Consider the following 19763-nt stretch of genomic DNA (forward strand, 5'->3'; position numbering starts at 1 on the left):
AAATTCTGTGTTGTATATTCTCTTTTCTATATTCTATATTTCGTATACTTCAAGCTAGATTCTACATTCTATATTCTGCATTCCGTATTCTATATTCTTTATTTTGTGTTCTACTTTCTATATTCAAAATTCTTTATTCAGTATTCTATATTCTAAATTCTGTGTTCTGGATTCCACGTTTAAAATTCTGGGTTGTGTATACTCTATTATATATCCTGTGTTCTGCATTCTATATTCAAAATCCTACATTCAGTATTCCGTATTTATATTCGAAATTCTGTGTTCCGCATCCCATGTTCTAAATTCTGGCTTCTATATTCTCTATTCTATATCCTATATTTTGCGTACTTCATTTTATATTCTACAATCTATATTTTGACTTCCGTATTCTATATTCTATATTCTGTGTTCTAAATTCTATATTCTAAGTTATTTATTCAGTATTCTGTATTCTATATTCTAAATTCTGTGTTCTACATTCTATATGCTAAATTCTATATTCGGTAATCTCTATACTATATTCTAAATTCTGTGCTCTGCATTCCATGTTCTAAATTCTGGATTCTATATTCTGTTTTCCATATTTTATATTCTGTGTTCTAAATTCTATATTCTGTATTCTATATTCTGCATTCCGTATTCTACATTATATATTCTGTGTTCTACCTTCTATATTCCAAATTCTATATTCAGTATTCTGTATTCTATATTCTAAATTTTGTGTTCTGCATTCCATATTCAAAATTCTCTATTCTATATTCTATATTCTGTGATCTACTTTCTATATTCTAAATACAATATTCAGTATTCTCTATTCTATATTCTAAATTCTGTGTTTTTCACTCCATGTTCTCAATCCTATATTCAGTATTCTGTATTCCATATTCTAAATTCTGTGTTCTGCATTCTATGTTCTAAGTTGTATGATCATTATACTGCATTATATATTCTAATTTCTGTGTTATGCATTCCATGTTCTAAATTCTGGGTTCTATTATCTATATTCTATATTCTACATCTGTGTTCTACATTCTATATTCTAAATACTATATTCAGCTTTCTGTATTCTACATTCTATATTCTGTGTTCTACATTCTATATTCTAAATTCGATATTCAGTATTCTGTATTATATATTCTAAGTTCTGGGTTCTACATTCTATATTCTAAATTGTATATTCAGTATTATGTATTCTATATTCTAAATACTGAGTTGTGATTTCCATGTTCCAAAATCTGGCTTCAATATACTCTAAGCTATATTTTTTATTCTGTTTTCTACATTCTATTTTCTAAATTATGTATTCAGTTTTATGTGTTTTATATTCTACATTCTATGGTCTACATTCAATTTTTTAATTGTTTATTAAGTATTCTGTATTCTATAATCTAAATTCTGTGTTCTGCATTCCATGTTCTAAATTCTGGGTTCTATATTCTCTTTTCTATTTTCTATATTCTGTGTTCTACATTCTATATTCTAAATTCTATATTCAGCATTCTGTATTCTATATTCTAAATTATGTGTTCTACATTCTATTCTAAATTCTGTATTCAGTATTATGTATTCTATAAACTATATTCTGTTTTCTGCATTCCATTTTCGAAATTCTGGGTACTATATTCTCCATTCTATATTCTTTATTCTGGGTTCTACATTCTATATTTTAACTCTATATTCAGTATTCTGTATTCTATATTCTAAATTCTGTGTTATGCATTCCATGTTCTAAATTCTATATTCAGTATTCTGTATTCTATATTCTAAATTCTGTGTTCTGCATTCCATGTCCTAAATTCTATATTCAGTATTCTGTATTCTATTTTCTAAATTTTGTGTTCTAAATTCTATATTCTAAATTCTATATTCAGTATTATGTATACTATAATCTAAATTCTGTGCTCTACATACCATGTTCTAAATTCTCTATTCTATATTCTATATTCTGTGTTCTAATTTCTATATTCTAAACTCTATATTCAGTATTCAGTATTCCATATTCTAAATTCTGTGTTCTGCATTCCATGTTCTATAATCCGGCATCTATATTCTTTATTCTATAATCTAAATTCTGTGTTCTGCATTCCATGTTGTAAATTCTATATTCAGTATTCTCTAATGTATATTCTAAATTCTGTGTTCTGCATTCCATGTTCTAAATTCTCTTTTGTGTATTCTTTTTTTCATAATCTATATTCTGTTTTCTATATTCTATATTCTGCATTCGGTATTCTATATTCAATATTCTGTGTTCTACATTATATATTGTAAATTATATTTTAAGTATTCGGTATGCTATATTCTTAATTCTGTGTTCTGCATTCCATGTTTAAATTCTGGGTTCTATAATCTAAATTCTATATTCTATATTCTGTGTTCTACATTCTATATTCTAAATACTATATTCAGCTTTCTGTATTCTATATTATAAATTCTGTGTTCTACATTTTATATTCTAAATTCTATATTCAGTATTATGTAATCTATATTCTAAATTCTGTGTTCTGCATAGAATGTTCTTTATTTTGGATTCTATATTATGTATTCTACATTCTATATTCTGTGTTCTACATTCTATATTCTAAACTCTATATTCAGTATTCTTTATTATATATTCAATATTCTGTGTTCTACATTCCATATTCTAAATTCTATATTTAGTATTCCGTATGCTGTATTCCAAATTCTGTGTTCTGCATTCCATGTTCTAAATTCTGTGTTGTATATTCTCTATTCTCTATTCTCTATTTTGTATTCTTCATTCTATATTCTACATTCTATATTCTGCATTCCGTTTTCTATATTCTTTATTCTGTGTTCTACATTCTATATTCTAAATCCTATATTCAGTATTCTGTATTCTATTTAATAAATTCTGTGTTCCGGATTCCATGTTTTAAATTCTGGGTTCTGTATACTCTATTATATATCCTGTGTCCTGCATTCTATATTCAAAATCCTACATTCAGTATTCCGTATTTATTTTCGAAATTCTGTGTTCTGCATTCCATGTTCTAAATTCTGGCTTCTATATTCTCTATTCTATATTCTATATTTTTTTTCGTACTTCATTGTATATTCTACAATCTATATTTTGCCTTCCGTATTCTCTATTCTATATTCTGGGTTCTACATTCTATATTCTAATTTATTTATTCAGTATTCTGTATTCTATATTCTAAATTGTGTGTTCTACATTCTATATACTAAATTCTATATTCAGTAATCTCTAAACTATATTCTAAATTTTATATTCAGTATTCTCTATTCTATATTCTAAATTCTATGTACTGCATTCCATGTTCTAAATTCTGTGTTGTATATTCTCTTTTCTATATTCTATATTTCGTATACTTCAAGCTAGATTCTACATTCTATATTCTGCATTCCGTATTCTATATTCTTTATTTTGTGTTCTACTTTCTATATTCAAAATTCTTTATTCAGTATTCTATATTCTAAATTCTGTGTTCTGGATTCCACGTTTAAAATTCTGGGTTGTGTATACTCTATTATATATCCTGTGTTCTGCATTCTATATTCAAAATCCTACATTCATTATTCCGTATTTATATTCGAAATTCTGTGTTCCGCATCCCATGTTCTAAATTCTGGCTTCTATATTCTCTATTCTATATCCTATATTTTGCGTACTTCATTTTATATTCTACAATCTATATTTTGCCTTCCGTATTCTATATTCTATATTCTGTGTTCTAAATTCTATATTCTAAGTTATTTATTCAGTATTCTGTATTCTATATTCTAAATTCTGTGTTCTACATTCTATATGCTAAATTCTATATTCGGTAATCTCTATACTATATTCTAAATTCTGTGCTCTGCATTCCATGTTCTAAATTCTGGATTCTATATTCTGTTTTCCATATTTTATATTCTGTGTTCTAAATTCTATATTCTGTATTCTATATTCTGCATTCCGTATTCTACATTATATATTCTGTGTTCTACCTTCTATATTCCAAATTCTATATTCAGTATTCTGTATTCTATATTCTAAATTTTGTGTTCTGCATTCCATATTCAAAATTCTCTATTCTATATTCTATATTCTGTGATCTACTTTCTATATTCTAAATACAATATTCAGTATTCTCTATTCTATATTCTAAATTCTGTGTTTTTCACTCCATGTTCTCAATCCTATATTCAGTATTCTGTATTCCATATTCTAAATTCTGTGTTCTGCATTCTATGTTCTAAGTTGTATGATCATTATACTGCATTATATATTCTAATTTCTGTGTTATGCATTCCATGTTCTAAATTCTGGGTTCTATTATCTATATTCTATATTCTACATCTGTGTTCTACATTCAATATTCTAAATTCTATATTCAGTATTCAGTATTCTATATTCTAAATTCTATGTTCTGCATTCCATGTTCTAAATTCTGTGTTGTATATTCTCTATTCTCTATTCTCTATTTTGTATTCTTCATTCTATATTCTACATTCTATATTCTGCATTCCGTTTTCTATATTCTTTATTCTGTGTTCTACATTCTATATTCTAAATCCTATATTCAGTATTGTGTATTCTATTTAATAAATTCTGTGTTCCAGATTCCATGTTTTAAATTCTGGGTTCTGTATACTCTATTATATATCCTGTGTCCTGCATTCTATATTCAAAATCCTACATTCAGTATTCCGTATTTATTTTCGAAATTCTGTGTTCTGCATTCCATGTTCTAAATTCTGGCTTCTATATTCTCTATTCTATATTCTATATTTTGCGTACTTCATTGTATATTCTACAATCTATATTTTGCCTTCCGTATTCTATATTCTATATTCTGTGTTCTACATTCTATATTCTAATTTATTTATTCAGTATTCTGTATTCTATATTCTAAATTCTGTGTTCTACATTCTATATACTAAATTCTATATTCAGTAATCTCTAAACTATATTCTAAATTTTATATTCAGTATTCTCTATTCTATATTCTAAATTCTATGTACTGCATTCCATGTTCTAAATTCTGTGTTGTATATTCTCTTTTCTATATTCTATATTTCGTATACTTCAAGCTAGATTCTACATTCTATATTCTGCATTCCGTATTCTATATTCTTTATTTTGTGTTCTACTTTCTATATTCAAAATTCTTTATTCAGTATTCTATATTCTAAATTCTGTGTTCTGGATTCCACGTTTAAAATTCTGGGTTGTGTATACTCTATTATATATCCTGTGTTCTGCATTCTATATTCAAAATCCTACATTCAGTATTCCGTATTTATATTCGAAATTCTGTGTTCCGCATCCCATGTTCTAAATTCTGGCTTCTATATTCTCTATTCTATATCCTATATTTTGCGTACTTCATTTTATATTCTACAATCTATATTTTGACTTCCGTATTCTATATTCTATATTCTGTGTTCTAAATTCTATATTCTAAGTTATTTATTCAGTATTCTGTATTCTATATTCTAAATTCTGTGTTCTACATTCTATATGCTAAATTCTATATTCGGTAATCTCTATACTATATTCTAAATTCTGTGCTCTGCATTCCATGTTCTAAATTCTGGATTCTATATTCTGTTTTCCATATTTTATATTCTGTGTTCTAAATTCTATATTCTGTATTCTATATTCTGCATTCCGTATTCTACATTATATATTCTGTGTTCTACCTTCTATATTCCAAATTCTATATTCAGTATTCTGTATTCTATATTCTAAATTTTGTGTTCTGCATTCCATATTCAAAATTCTCTATTCTATATTCTATATTCTGTGATCTACTTTCTATATTCTAAATACAATATTCAGTATTCTCTATTCTATATTCTAAATTCTGTGTTTTTCACTCCATGTTCTCAATCCTATATTCAGTATTCTGTATTCCATATTCTAAATTCTGTGTTCTGCATTCTATGTTCTAAGTTGTATGATCATTATACTGCATTATATATTCTAATTTCTGTGTTATGCATTCCATGTTCTAAATTCTGGGTTCTATTATCTATATTCTATATTCTACATCTGTGTTCTACATTCTATATTCTAAATACTATATTCAGCTTTCTGTATTCTACATTCTATATTCTGTGTTCTACATTCTATATTCTAAATTCGATATTCAGTATTCTGTATTATATATTCTAAGTTCTGGGTTCTACATTCTATATTCTAAATTGTATATTCAGTATTATGTATTCTATATTCTAAATACTGAGTTGTGATTTCCATGTTCCAAAATCTGGCTTCAATATACTCTAAGCTATATTTTTTATTCTGTTTTCTACATTCTATTTTCTAAATTATGTATTCAGTTTTATGTGTTTTATATTCTACATTCTATGGTCTACATTCAATTTTTTAATTGTTTATTAAGTATTCTGTATTCTATAATCTAAATTCTGTGTTCTGCATTCCATGTTCTAAATTCTGGGTTCTATATTCTCTTTTCTATTTTCTATATTCTGTGTTCTACATTCTATATTCTAAATTCTATATTCAGCATTCTGTATTCTATATTCTAAATTATGTGTTCTACATTCTATTCTAAATTCTGTATTCAGTATTATGTATTCTATAAACTATATTCTGTTTTCTGCATTCCATTTTCGAAATTCTGGGTACTATATTCTCCATTCTATATTCTTTATTCTGGGTTCTACATTCTATATTTTAACTCTATATTCAGTATTCTGTATTCTATATTCTAAATTCTGTGTTATGCATTCCATGTTCTAAATTCTATATTCAGTATTCTGTATTCTATATTCTAAATTCTGTGTTCTGCATTCCATGTCCTAAATTCTATATTCAGTATTCTGTATTCTATTTTCTAAATTTTGTGTTCTAAATTCTATATTCTAAATTCTATATTCAGTATTATGTATACTATAATCTAAATTCTGTGCTCTACATACCATGTTCTAAATTCTCTATTCTATATTCTATATTCTGTGTTCTAATTTCTATATTCTAAACTCTATATTCAGTATTCAGTATTCCATATTCTAAATTCTGTGTTCTGCATTCCATGTTCTATAATCCGGCATCTATATTCTTTATTCTATAATCTAAATTCTGTGTTCTGCATTCCATGTTGTAAATTCTATATTCAGTATTCTCTAATGTATATTCTAAATTCTGTGTTCTGCATTCCATGTTCTAAATTCTCTTTTGTGTATTCTTTTTTTCATAATCTATATTCTGTTTTCTATATTCTATATTCTGCATTCGGTATTCTATATTCAATATTCTGTGTTCTACATTATATATTGTAAATTATATTTTAAGTATTCGGTATGCTATATTCTTAATTCTGTGTTCTGCATTCCATGTTTAAATTCTGGGTTCTATAATCTAAATTCTATATTCTATATTCTGTGTTCTACATTCTATATTCTAAATACTATATTCAGCTTTCTGTATTCTATATTATAAATTCTGTGTTCTACATTTTATATTCTAAATTCTATATTCAGTATTATGTAATCTATATTCTAAATTCTGTGTTCTGCATAGAATGTTCTTTATTTTGGATTCTATATTATGTATTCTACATTCTATATTCTGTGTTCTACATTCTATATTCTAAACTCTATATTCAGTATTCTTTATTATATATTCAATATTCTGTGTTCTACATTCCATATTCTAAATTCTATATTTAGTATTCCGTATGCTGTATTCCAAATTCTGTGTTCTGCATTCCATGTTCTAAATTCTGTGTTGTATATTCTCTATTCTCTATTCTCTATTTTGTATTCTTCATTCTATATTCTACATTCTATATTCTGCATTCCGTTTTCTATATTCTTTATTCTGTGTTCTACATTCTATATTCTAAATCCTATATTCAGTATTGTGTATTCTATTTAATAAATTCTGTGTTCCAGATTCCATGTTTTAAATTCTGGGTTCTGTATACTCTATTATATATCCTGTGTCCTGCATTCTATATTCAAAATCCTACATTCAGTATTCCGTATTTATTTTCGAAATTCTGTGTTCTGCATTCCATGTTCTAAATTCTGGCTTCTATATTCTCTATTCTATATTCTATATTTTGCGTACTTCATTGTATATTCTACAATCTATATTTTGCCTTCCGTATTCTATATTCTATATTCTGTGTTCTACATTCTATATTCTAATTTATTTATTCAGTATTCTGTATTCTATATTCTAAATTCTGTGTTCTACATTCTATATACTAAATTCTATATTCAGTAATCTCTAAACTATATTCTAAATTTTATATTCAGTATTCTCTATTCTATATTCTAAATTCTATGTACTGCATTCCATGTTCTAAATTCTGTGTTGTATATTCTCTTTTCTATATTCTATATTTCGTATACTTCAAGCTAGATTCTACATTCTATATTCTGCATTCCGTATTCTATATTCTTTATTTTGTGTTCTACTTTCTATATTCAAAATTCTTTATTCAGTATTCTATATTCTAAATTCTGTGTTCTGGATTCCACGTTTAAAATTCTGGGTTGTGTATACTCTATTATATATCCTGTGTTCTGCATTCTATATTCAAAATCCTACATTCAGTATTCCGTATTTATATTCGAAATTCTGTGTTCCGCATCCCATGTTCTAAATTCTGGCTTCTATATTCTCTATTCTATATCCTATATTTTGCGTACTTCATTTTATATTCTACAATCTATATTTTGCCTTCCGTATTCTATATTCTATATTCTGTGTTCTAAATTCTATATTCTAAGTTATTTATTCAGTATTCTGTATTCTATATTCTAAATTCTGTGTTCTACATTCTATATGCTAAATTCTATATTCGGTAATCTCTATACTATATTCTAAATTCTGTGCTCTGCATTCCATGTTCTAAATTCTGGATTCTATATTCTGTTTTCCATATTTTATATTCTGTGTTCTAAATTCTATATTCTGTATTCTATATTCTGCATTCCGTATTCTACATTATATATTCTGTGTTCTACCTTCTATATTCCAAATTCTATATTCAGTATTCTGTATTCTATATTCTAAATTTTGTGTTCTGCATTCCATATTCAAAATTCTCTATTCTATATTCTATATTCTGTGATCTACTTTCTATATTCTAAATACAATATTCAGTATTCTCTATTCTATATTCTAAATTCTGTGTTTTTCACTCCATGTTCTCAATCCTATATTCAGTATTCTGTATTCCATATTCTAAATTCTGTGTTCTGCATTCTATGTTCTAAGTTGTATGATCATTATACTGCATTATATATTCTAATTTCTGTGTTATGCATTCCATGTTCTAAATTCTGGGTTCTATTATCTATATTCTATATTCTACATCTGTGTTCTACATTCAATATTCTAAATTCTATATTCAGTATTCAGTATTCTATATTCTAAATTCTATGTTCTGCATTCCATGTTCTAAATTCTGTGTTGTATATTCTCTATTCTCTATTCTCTATTTTGTATTCTTCATTCTATATTCTACATTCTATATTCTGCATTCCGTTTTCTATATTCTTTATTCTGTGTTCTACATTCTATATTCTAAATCCTATATTCAGTATTGTGTATTCTATTTAATAAATTCTGTGTTCCAGATTCCATGTTTTAAATTCTGGGTTCTGTATACTCTATTATATATCCTGTGTCCTGCATTCTATATTCAAAATCCTACATTCAGTATTCCGTATTTATTTTCGAAATTCTGTGTTCTGCATTCCATGTTCTAAATTCTGGCTTCTATATTCTCTATTCTATATTCTATATTTTGCGTACTTCATTGTATATTCTACAATCTATATTTTGCCTTCCGTATTCTATATTCTATATTCTGTGTTCTACATTCTATATTCTAATTTATTTATTCAGTATTCTGTATTCTATATTCTAAATTCTGTGTTCTACATTCTATATACTAAATTCTATATTCAGTAATCTCTAAACTATATTCTAAATTTTATATTCAGTATTCTCTATTCTATATTCTAAATTCTATGTACTGCATTCCATGTTCTAAATTCTGTGTTGTATATTCTCTTTTCTATATTCTATATTTCGTATACTTCAAGCTAGATTCTACATTCTATATTCTGCATTCCGTATTCTATATTCTTTATTTTGTGTTCTACTTTCTATATTCAAAATTCTTTATTCAGTATTCTATATTCTAAATTCTGTGTTCTGGATTCCACGTTTAAAATTCTGGGTTGTGTATACTCTATTATATATCCTGTGTTCTGCATTCTATATTCAAAATCCTACATTCAGTATTCCGTATTTATATTCGAAATTCTGTGTTCCGCATCCCATGTTCTAAATTCTGGCTTCTATATTCTCTATTCTATATCCTATATTTTGCGTACTTCATTTTATATTCTACAATCTATATTTTGACTTCCGTATTCTATATTCTATATTCTGTGTTCTAAATTCTATATTCTAAGTTATTTATTCAGTATTCTGTATTCTATATTCTAAATTCTGTGTTCTACATTCTATATGCTAAATTCTATATTCGGTAATCTCTATACTATATTCTAAATTCTGTGCTCTGCATTCCATGTTCTAAATTCTGGATTCTATATTCTGTTTTCCATATTTTATATTCTGTGTTCTAAATTCTATATTCTGTATTCTATATTCTGCATTCCGTATTCTACATTATATATTCTGTGTTCTACCTTCTATATTCCAAATTCTATATTCAGTATTCTGTATTCTATATTCTAAATTTTGTGTTCTGCATTCCATATTCAAAATTCTCTATTCTATATTCTATATTCTGTGATCTACTTTCTATATTCTAAATACAATATTCAGTATTCTCTATTCTATATTCTAAATTCTGTGTTTTTCACTCCATGTTCTCAATCCTATATTCAGTATTCTGTATTCCATATTCTAAATTCTGTGTTCTGCATTCTATGTTCTAAGTTGTATGATCATTATACTGCATTATATATTCTAATTTCTGTGTTATGCATTCCATGTTCTAAATTCTGGGTTCTATTATCTATATTCTATATTCTACATCTGTGTTCTACATTCTATATTCTAAATACTATATTCAGCTTTCTGTATTCTACATTCTATATTCTGTGTTCTACATTCTATATTCTAAATTCGATATTCAGTATTCTGTATTATATATTCTAAGTTCTGGGTTCTACATTCTATATTCTAAATTGTATATTCAGTATTATGTATTCTATATTCTAAATACTGAGTTGTGATTTCCATGTTCCAAAATCTGGCTTCAATATACTCTAAGCTATATTTTTTATTCTGTTTTCTACATTCTATTTTCTAAATTATGTATTCAGTTTTATGTGTTTTATATTCTACATTCTATGGTCTACATTCAATTTTTTAATTGTTTATTAAGTATTCTGTATTCTATAATCTAAATTCTGTGTTCTGCATTCCATGTTCTAAATTCTGGGTTCTATATTCTCTTTTCTATTTTCTATATTCTGTGTTCTACATTCTATATTCTAAATTCTATATTCAGCATTCTGTATTCTATATTCTAAATTATGTGTTCTACATTCTATTCTAAATTCTGTATTCAGTATTATGTATTCTATAAACTATATTCTGTTTTCTGCATTCCATTTTCGAAATTCTGGGTACTATATTCTCCATTCTATATTCTTTATTCTGGGTTCTACATTCTATATTTTAACTCTATATTCAGTATTCTGTATTCTATATTCTAAATTCTGTGTTATGCATTCCATGTTCTAAATTCTATATTCAGTATTCTGTATTCTATATTCTAAATTCTGTGTTCTGCATTCCATGTCCTAAATTCTATATTCAGTATTCTGTATTCTATTTTCTAAATTTTGTGTTCTAAATTCTATATTCTAAATTCTATATTCAGTATTATGTATACTATAATCTAAATTCTGTGCTCTACATACCATGTTCTAAATTCTCTATTCTATATTCTATATTCTGTGTTCTAATTTCTATATTCTAAACTCTATATTCAGTATTCAGTATTCCATATTCTAAATTCTGTGTTCTGCATTCCATGTTCTATAATCCGGCATCTATATTCTTTATTCTATAATCTAAATTCTGTGTTCTGCATTCCATGTTGTAAATTCTATATTCAGTATTCTCTAATGTATATTCTAAATTCTGTGTTCTGCATTCCATGTTCTAAATTCTCTTTTGTGTATTCTTTTTTTCATAATCTATATTCTGTTTTCTATATTCTATATTCTGCATTCGGTATTCTATATTCAATATTCTGTGTTCTACATTATATATTGTAAATTATATTTTAAGTATTCGGTATGCTATATTCTTAATTCTGTGTTCTGCATTCCATGTTTAAATTCTGGGTTCTATAATCTAAATTCTATATTCTATATTCTGTGTTCTACATTCTATATTCTAAATACTATATTCAGCTTTCTGTATTCTATATTATAAATTCTGTGTTCTACATTTTATATTCTAAATTCTATATTCAGTATTATGTAATCTATATTCTAAATTCTGTGTTCTGCATAGAATGTTCTTTATTTTGGATTCTATATTATGTATTCTACATTCTATATTCTGTGTTCTACATTCTATATTCTAAACTCTATATTCAGTATTCTTTATTATATATTCAATATTCTGTGTTCTACATTCCATATTCTAAATTCTATATTTAGTATTCCGTATGCTGTATTCCAAATTCTGTGTTCTGCATTCCATGTTCTAAATTCTGTGTTGTATATTCTCTATTCTCTATTCTCTATTTTGTATTCTTCATTCTATATTCTACATTCTATATTCTGCATTCCGTTTTCTATATTCTTTATTCTGTGTTCTACATTCTATATTCTAAATCCTATATTCAGTATTCTGTATTCTATTTAATAAATTCTGTGTTCCGGATTCCATGTTTTAAATTCTGGGTTCTGTATACTCTATTATATATCCTGTGTCCTGCATTCTATATTCAAAATCCTACATTCAGTATTCCGTATTTATTTTCGAAATTCTGTGTTCTGCATTCCATGTTCTAAATTCTGGCTTCTATATTCTCTATTCTATATTCTATATTTTTTTTCGTACTTCATTGTATATTCTACAATCTATATTTTGCCTTCCGTATTCTCTATTCTATATTCTGGGTTCTACATTCTATATTCTAATTTATTTATTCAGTATTCTGTATTCTATATTCTAAATTGTGTGTTCTACATTCTATATACTAAATTCTATATTCAGTAATCTCTAAACTATATTCTAAATTTTATATTCAGTATTCTCTATTCTATATTCTAAATTCTATGTACTGCATTCCATGTTCTAAATTCTGTGTTGTATATTCTCTTTTCTATATTCTATATTTCGTATACTTCAAGCTAGATTCTACATTCTATATTCTGCATTCCGTATTCTATATTCTTTATTTTGTGTTCTACTTTCTATATTCAAAATTCTTTATTCAGTATTCTATATTCTAAATTCTGTGTTCTGGATTCCACGTTTAAAATTCTGGGTTGTGTATACTCTATTATATATCCTGTGTTCTGCATTCTATATTCAAAATCCTACATTCATTATTCCGTATTTATATTCGAAATTCTGTGTTCCGCATCCCATGTTCTAAATTCTGGCTTCTATATTCTCTATTCTATATCCTATATTTTGCGTACTTCATTTTATATTCTACAATCTATATTTTGCCTTCCGTATTCTATATTCTATATTCTGTGTTCTAAATTCTATATTCTAAGTTATTTATTCAGTATTCTGTATTCTATATTCTAAATTCTGTGTTCTACATTCTATATGCTAAATTCTATATTCGGTAATCTCTATACTATATTCTAAATTCTGTGCTCTGCATTCCATGTTCTAAATTCTGGATTCTATATTCTGTTTTCCATATTTTATATTCTGTGTTCTAAATTCTATATTCTGTATTCTATATTCTGCATTCCGTATTCTACATTATATATTCTGTGTTCTACCTTCTATATTCCAAATTCTATATTCAGTATTCTGTATTCTATATTCTAAATTTTGTGTTCTGCATTCCATATTCAAAATTCTCTATTCTATATTCTATATTCTGTGATCTACTTTCTATATTCTAAATACAATATTCAGTATTCTCTATTCTATATTCTAAATTCTGTGTTTTTCACTCCATGTTCTCAATCCTATATTCAGTATTCTGTATTCCATATTCTAAATTCTGTGTTCTGCATTCTATGTTCTAAGTTGTATGATCATTATACTGCATTATATATTCTAATTTCTGTGTTATGCATTCCATGTTCTAAATTCTGGGTTCTATTATCTATATTCTATATTCTACATCTGTGTTCTACATTCAATATTCTAAATTCTATATTCAGTATTCAGTATTCTATATTCTAAATTCTATGTTCTGCATTCCATGTTCTAAATTCTGTGTTGTATATTCTCTATTCTCTATTCTCTATTTTGTATTCTTCATTCTATATTCTACATTCTATATTCTGCATTCCGTTTTCTATATTCTTTATTCTGTGTTCTACATTCTATATTCTAAATCCTATATTCAGTATTGTGTATTCTATTTAATAAATTCTGTGTTCCAGATTCCATGTTTTAAATTCTGGGTTCTGTATACTCTATTATATATCCTGTGTCCTGCATTCTATATTCAAAATCCTACATTCAGTATTCCGTATTTATTTTCGAAATTCTGTGTTCTGCATTCCATGTTCTAAATTCTGGCTTCTATATTCTCTATTCTATATTCTATATTTTGCGTACTTCATTGTATATTCTACAATCTATATTTTGCCTTCCGTATTCTATATTCTATATTCTGTGTTCTACATTCTATATTCTAATTTATTTATTCAGTATTCTGTATTCTATATTCTAAATTCTGTGTTCTACATTCTATATACTAAATTCTATATTCAGTAATCTCTAAACTATATTCTAAATTTTATATTCAGTATTCTCTATTCTATATTCTAAATTCTATGTACTGCATTCCATGTTCTAAATTCTGTGTTGTATATTCTCTTTTCTATATTCTATATTTCGTATACTTCAAGCTAGATTCTACATTCTATATTCTGCATTCCGTATTCTATATTCTTTATTTTGTGTTCTACTTTCTATATTCAAAATTCTTTATTCAGTATTCTATATTCTAAATTCTGTGTTCTGGATTCCACGTTTAAAATTCTGGGTTGTGTATACTCTATTATATATCCTGTGTTCTGCATTCTATATTCAAAATCCTACATTCAGTATTCCGTATTTATATTCGAAATTCTGTGTTCCGCATCCCATGTTCTAAATTCTGGCTTCTATATTCTCTATTCTATATCCTATATTTTGCGTACTTCATTTTATATTCTACAATCTATATTTTGACTTCCGTATTCTATATTCTATATTCTGTGTTCTAAATTCTATATTCTAAGTTATTTATTCAGTATTCTGTATTCTATATTCTAAATTCTGTGTTCTACATTCTATATGCTAAATTCTATATTCGGTAATCTCTATACTATATTCTAAATTCTGTGCTCTGCATTCCATGTTCTAAATTCTGGATTCTATATTCTGTTTTCCATATTTTATATTCTGTGTTCTAAATTCTATATTCTGTATTCTATATTCTGCATTCCGTATTCTACATTATATATTCTGTGTTCTACCTTCTATATTCCAAATTCTATATTCAGTATTCTGTATTCTATATTCTAAATTTTGTGTTCTGCATTCCATATTCAAAATTCTCTATTCTATATTCTATATTCTGTGATCTACTTTCTATATTCTAAATACAATATTCAGTATTCTCTATTCTATATTCTAAATTCTGTGTTTTTCACTCCATGTTCTCAATCCTATATTCAGTATTCTGTATTCCATATTCTAAATTCTGTGTTCTGCATTCTATGTTCTAAGTTGTATGATCATTATACTGCATTATATATTCTAATTTCTGTGTTATGCATTCCATGTTCTAAATTCTGGGTTCTATTATCTATATTCTATATTCTACATCTGTGTTCTACATTCTATATTCTAAATACTATATTCAGCTTTCTGTATTCTACATTCTATATTCTGTGTTCTACATTCTATATTCTAAATTCGATATTCAGTATTCTGTATTATATATTCTAAGTTCTGGGTTCTACATTCTATATTCTAAATTGTATATTCAGTATTATGTATTCTATATTCTAAATACTGAGTTGTGATTTCCATGTTCCAAAATCTGGCTTCAATATACTCTAAGCTATATTTTTTATTCTGTTTTCTACATTCTATTTTCTAAATTATGTATTCAGTTTTATGTGTTTTATATTCTACATTCTATGGTCTACATTCAATTTTTTAATTGTTTATTAAGTATTCTGTATTCTATAATCTAAATTCTGTGTTCTGCATTCCATGTTCTAAATTCTGGGTTCTATATTCTCTTTTCTATTTTCTATATTCTGTGTTCTACATTCTATATTCTAAATTCTATATTCAGCATTCTGTATTCTATATTCTAAATTATGTGTTCTACATTCTATTCTAAATTCTGTATTCAGTATTATGTATTCTATAAACTATATTCTGTTTTCTGCATTCCATTTTCGAAATTCTGGGTACTATATTCTCCATTCTATATTCTTTATTCTGGGTTCTACATTCTATATTTTAACTCTATATTCAGTATTCTGTATTCTATATTCTAAATTCTGTGTTATGCATTCCATGTTCTAAATTCTATATTCAGTATTCTGTATTCTATATTCTAAATTCTGTGTTCTGCATTCCATGTCCTAAATTCTATATTCAGTATTCTGTATTCTATTTTCTAAATTTTGTGTTCTAAATTCTATATTCTAAATTCTATATTCAGTATTATGTATACTATAATCTAAATTCTGTGCTCTACATACCATGTTCTAAATTCTCTATTCTATATTCTATATTCTGTGTTCTAATTTCTATATTCTAAACTCTATATTCAGTATTCAGTATTCCATATTCTAAATTCTGTGTTCTGCATTCCATGTTCTATAATCCGGCATCTATATTCTTTATTCTATAATCTAAATTCTGTGTTCTGCATTCCATGTTGTAAATTCTATATTCAGTATTCTCTAATGTATATTCTAAATTCTGTGTTCTGCATTCCATGTTCTAAATTCTCTTTTGTGTATTCTTTTTTTCATAATCTATATTCTGTTTTCTATATTCTATATTCTGCATTCGGTATTCTATATTCAATATTCTGTGTTCTACATTATATATTGTAAATTATATTTTAAGTATTCGGTATGCTATATTCTTAATTCTGTGTTCTGCATTCCATGTTTAAATTCTGGGTTCTATAATCTAAATTCTATATTCTATATTCTGTGTTCTACATTCTATATTCTAAATACTATATTCAGCTTTCTGTATTCTATATTATAAATTCTGTGTTCTACATTTTATATTCTAAATTCTATATTCAGTATTATGTAATCTATATTCTAAATTCTGTGTTCTGCATAGAATGTTCTTTATTTTGGATTCTATATTATGTATTCTACATTCTATATTCTGTGTTCTACATTCTATATTCTAAACTCTATATTCAGTATTCTTTATTATATATTCAATATTCTGTGTTCTACATTCCATATTCTAAATTCTATATTTAGTATTCCGTATGCTGTATTCCAAATTCTGTGTTCTGCATTCCATGTTCTAAATTCTGTGTTGTATATTCTCTATTCTCTATTCTCTATTTTGTATTCTTCATTCTATATTCTACATTCTATATTCTGCATTCCGTTTTCTATATTCTTTATTCTGTGTTCTACATTCTATATTCTAAATCCTATATTCAGTATTGTGTATTCTATTTAATAAATTCTGTGTTCCAGATTCCATGTTTTAAATTCTGGGTTCTGTATACTCTATTATATATCCTGTGTCCTGCATTCTATATTCAAAATCCTACATTCAGTATTCCGTATTTATTTTCGAAATTCTGTGTTCTGCATTCCATGTTCTAAATTCTGGCTTCTATATTCTCTATTCTATATTCTATATTTTGCGTACTTCATTGTATATTCTACAATCTATATTTTGCCTTCCGTATTCTATATTCTATATTCTGTGTTCTACATTCTATATTCTAATTTATTTATTCAGTATTCTGTATTCTATATTCTAAATTCTGTGTTCTACATTCTATATACTAAATTCTATATTCAGTAATCTCTAAACTATATTCTAAATTTTATATTCAGTATTCTCTATTCTATATTCTAAATTCTATGTACTGCATTCCATGTTCTAAATTCTGTGTTGTATATTCTCTTTTCTATATTCTATATTTCGTATACTTCAAGCTAGATTCTACATTCTATATTCTGCATTCCGTATTCTATATTCTTTATTTTGTGTTCTACTTTCTATATTCAAATTTCTTTATTCAGTATTCTATATTCTAAATTCTGTGTTCTGGATTCCACGTTTAAAATTCTGGGTTGTGTATACTCTATTATATATCCTGTGTTCTGCATTCTATATTCAAAATCCTACATTCAGTATTCCGTATTTATATTCGAAATTCTGTGTTCCGCATCCCATGTTCTAAATTCTGGCTTCTATATTCTCTATTCTATATCCTATATTTTGCGTACTTCATTTTATATTCTACAATCTATATTTTGCCTTCCGTATTCTATATTCTATATTCTGTGTTCTAAATTCTATATTCTAAGTTATTTATTCAGTATTCTGTATTCTATATTCTAAATTCTGTGTTCTACATTCTATATGCTAAATTCTATATTCGGTAATCTCTATACTATATTCTAAATTCTGTGCTCTGCATTCCATGTTCTAAATTCTGGATTCTATATTCTGTTTTCCATATTTTATATTCTGTGTTCTAAATTCTATATTCTGTATTCTATATTCTGCATTCCGTATTCTACATTATATATTCTGTGTTCTACCTTCTATATTCCAAATTCTATATTCAGTATTCTGTATTCTATATTCTAAATTTTGTGTTCTGCATTCCATATTCAAAATTCTCTATTCTATATTCTATATTCTGTGATCTACTTTCTATATTCTAAATACAATATTCAGTATTCTCTATTCTATATTCTAAATTCTGTGTTTTTCACTCCATGTTCTCAATCCTATATTCAGTATTCTGTATTCCATATTCTAAATTCTGTGTTCTGCATTCTATGTTCTAAGTTGTATGATCATTATACTGCATTATATATTCTAATTTCTGTGTTATGCATTCCATGTTCTAAATTCTGGGTTCTATTATCTATATTCTATATTCTACATCTGTGTTCTACATTCTATATTCTAAATACTATATTCAGCTTTCTGTATTCTACATTCTATATTCTGTGTTCTACATTCTATATTCTAAATTCGATATTCAGTATTCTGTATTATATATTCTAAGTTCTGGGTTCTACATTCTATATTCTAAATTGTATATTCAGTATTATGTATTCTATATTCTAAATACTGAGTTGTGATTTCCATGTTCCAAAATCTGGCTTCAATATACTCTAAGCTATATTTTTTATTCTGTTTTCTACATTCTATTTTCTAAATTATGTATTCAGTTTTATGTGTTTTATATTCTACATTCTATGGTCTACATTCAATTTTTTAATTGTTTATTAAGTATTCTGTATTCTATAATCTAAATTCTGTGTTCTGCATTCCATGTTCTAAATTCTGGGTTCTATATTCTCTTTTCTATTTT

Source organism: Vicugna pacos, unplaced genomic scaffold (assembly GCF_048564905.1).
Source record: "Vicugna pacos unplaced genomic scaffold, VicPac4 scaffold_15, whole genome shotgun sequence".
Taxonomy (NCBI): Eukaryota; Metazoa; Chordata; class Mammalia; order Artiodactyla; family Camelidae; genus Vicugna; species Vicugna pacos.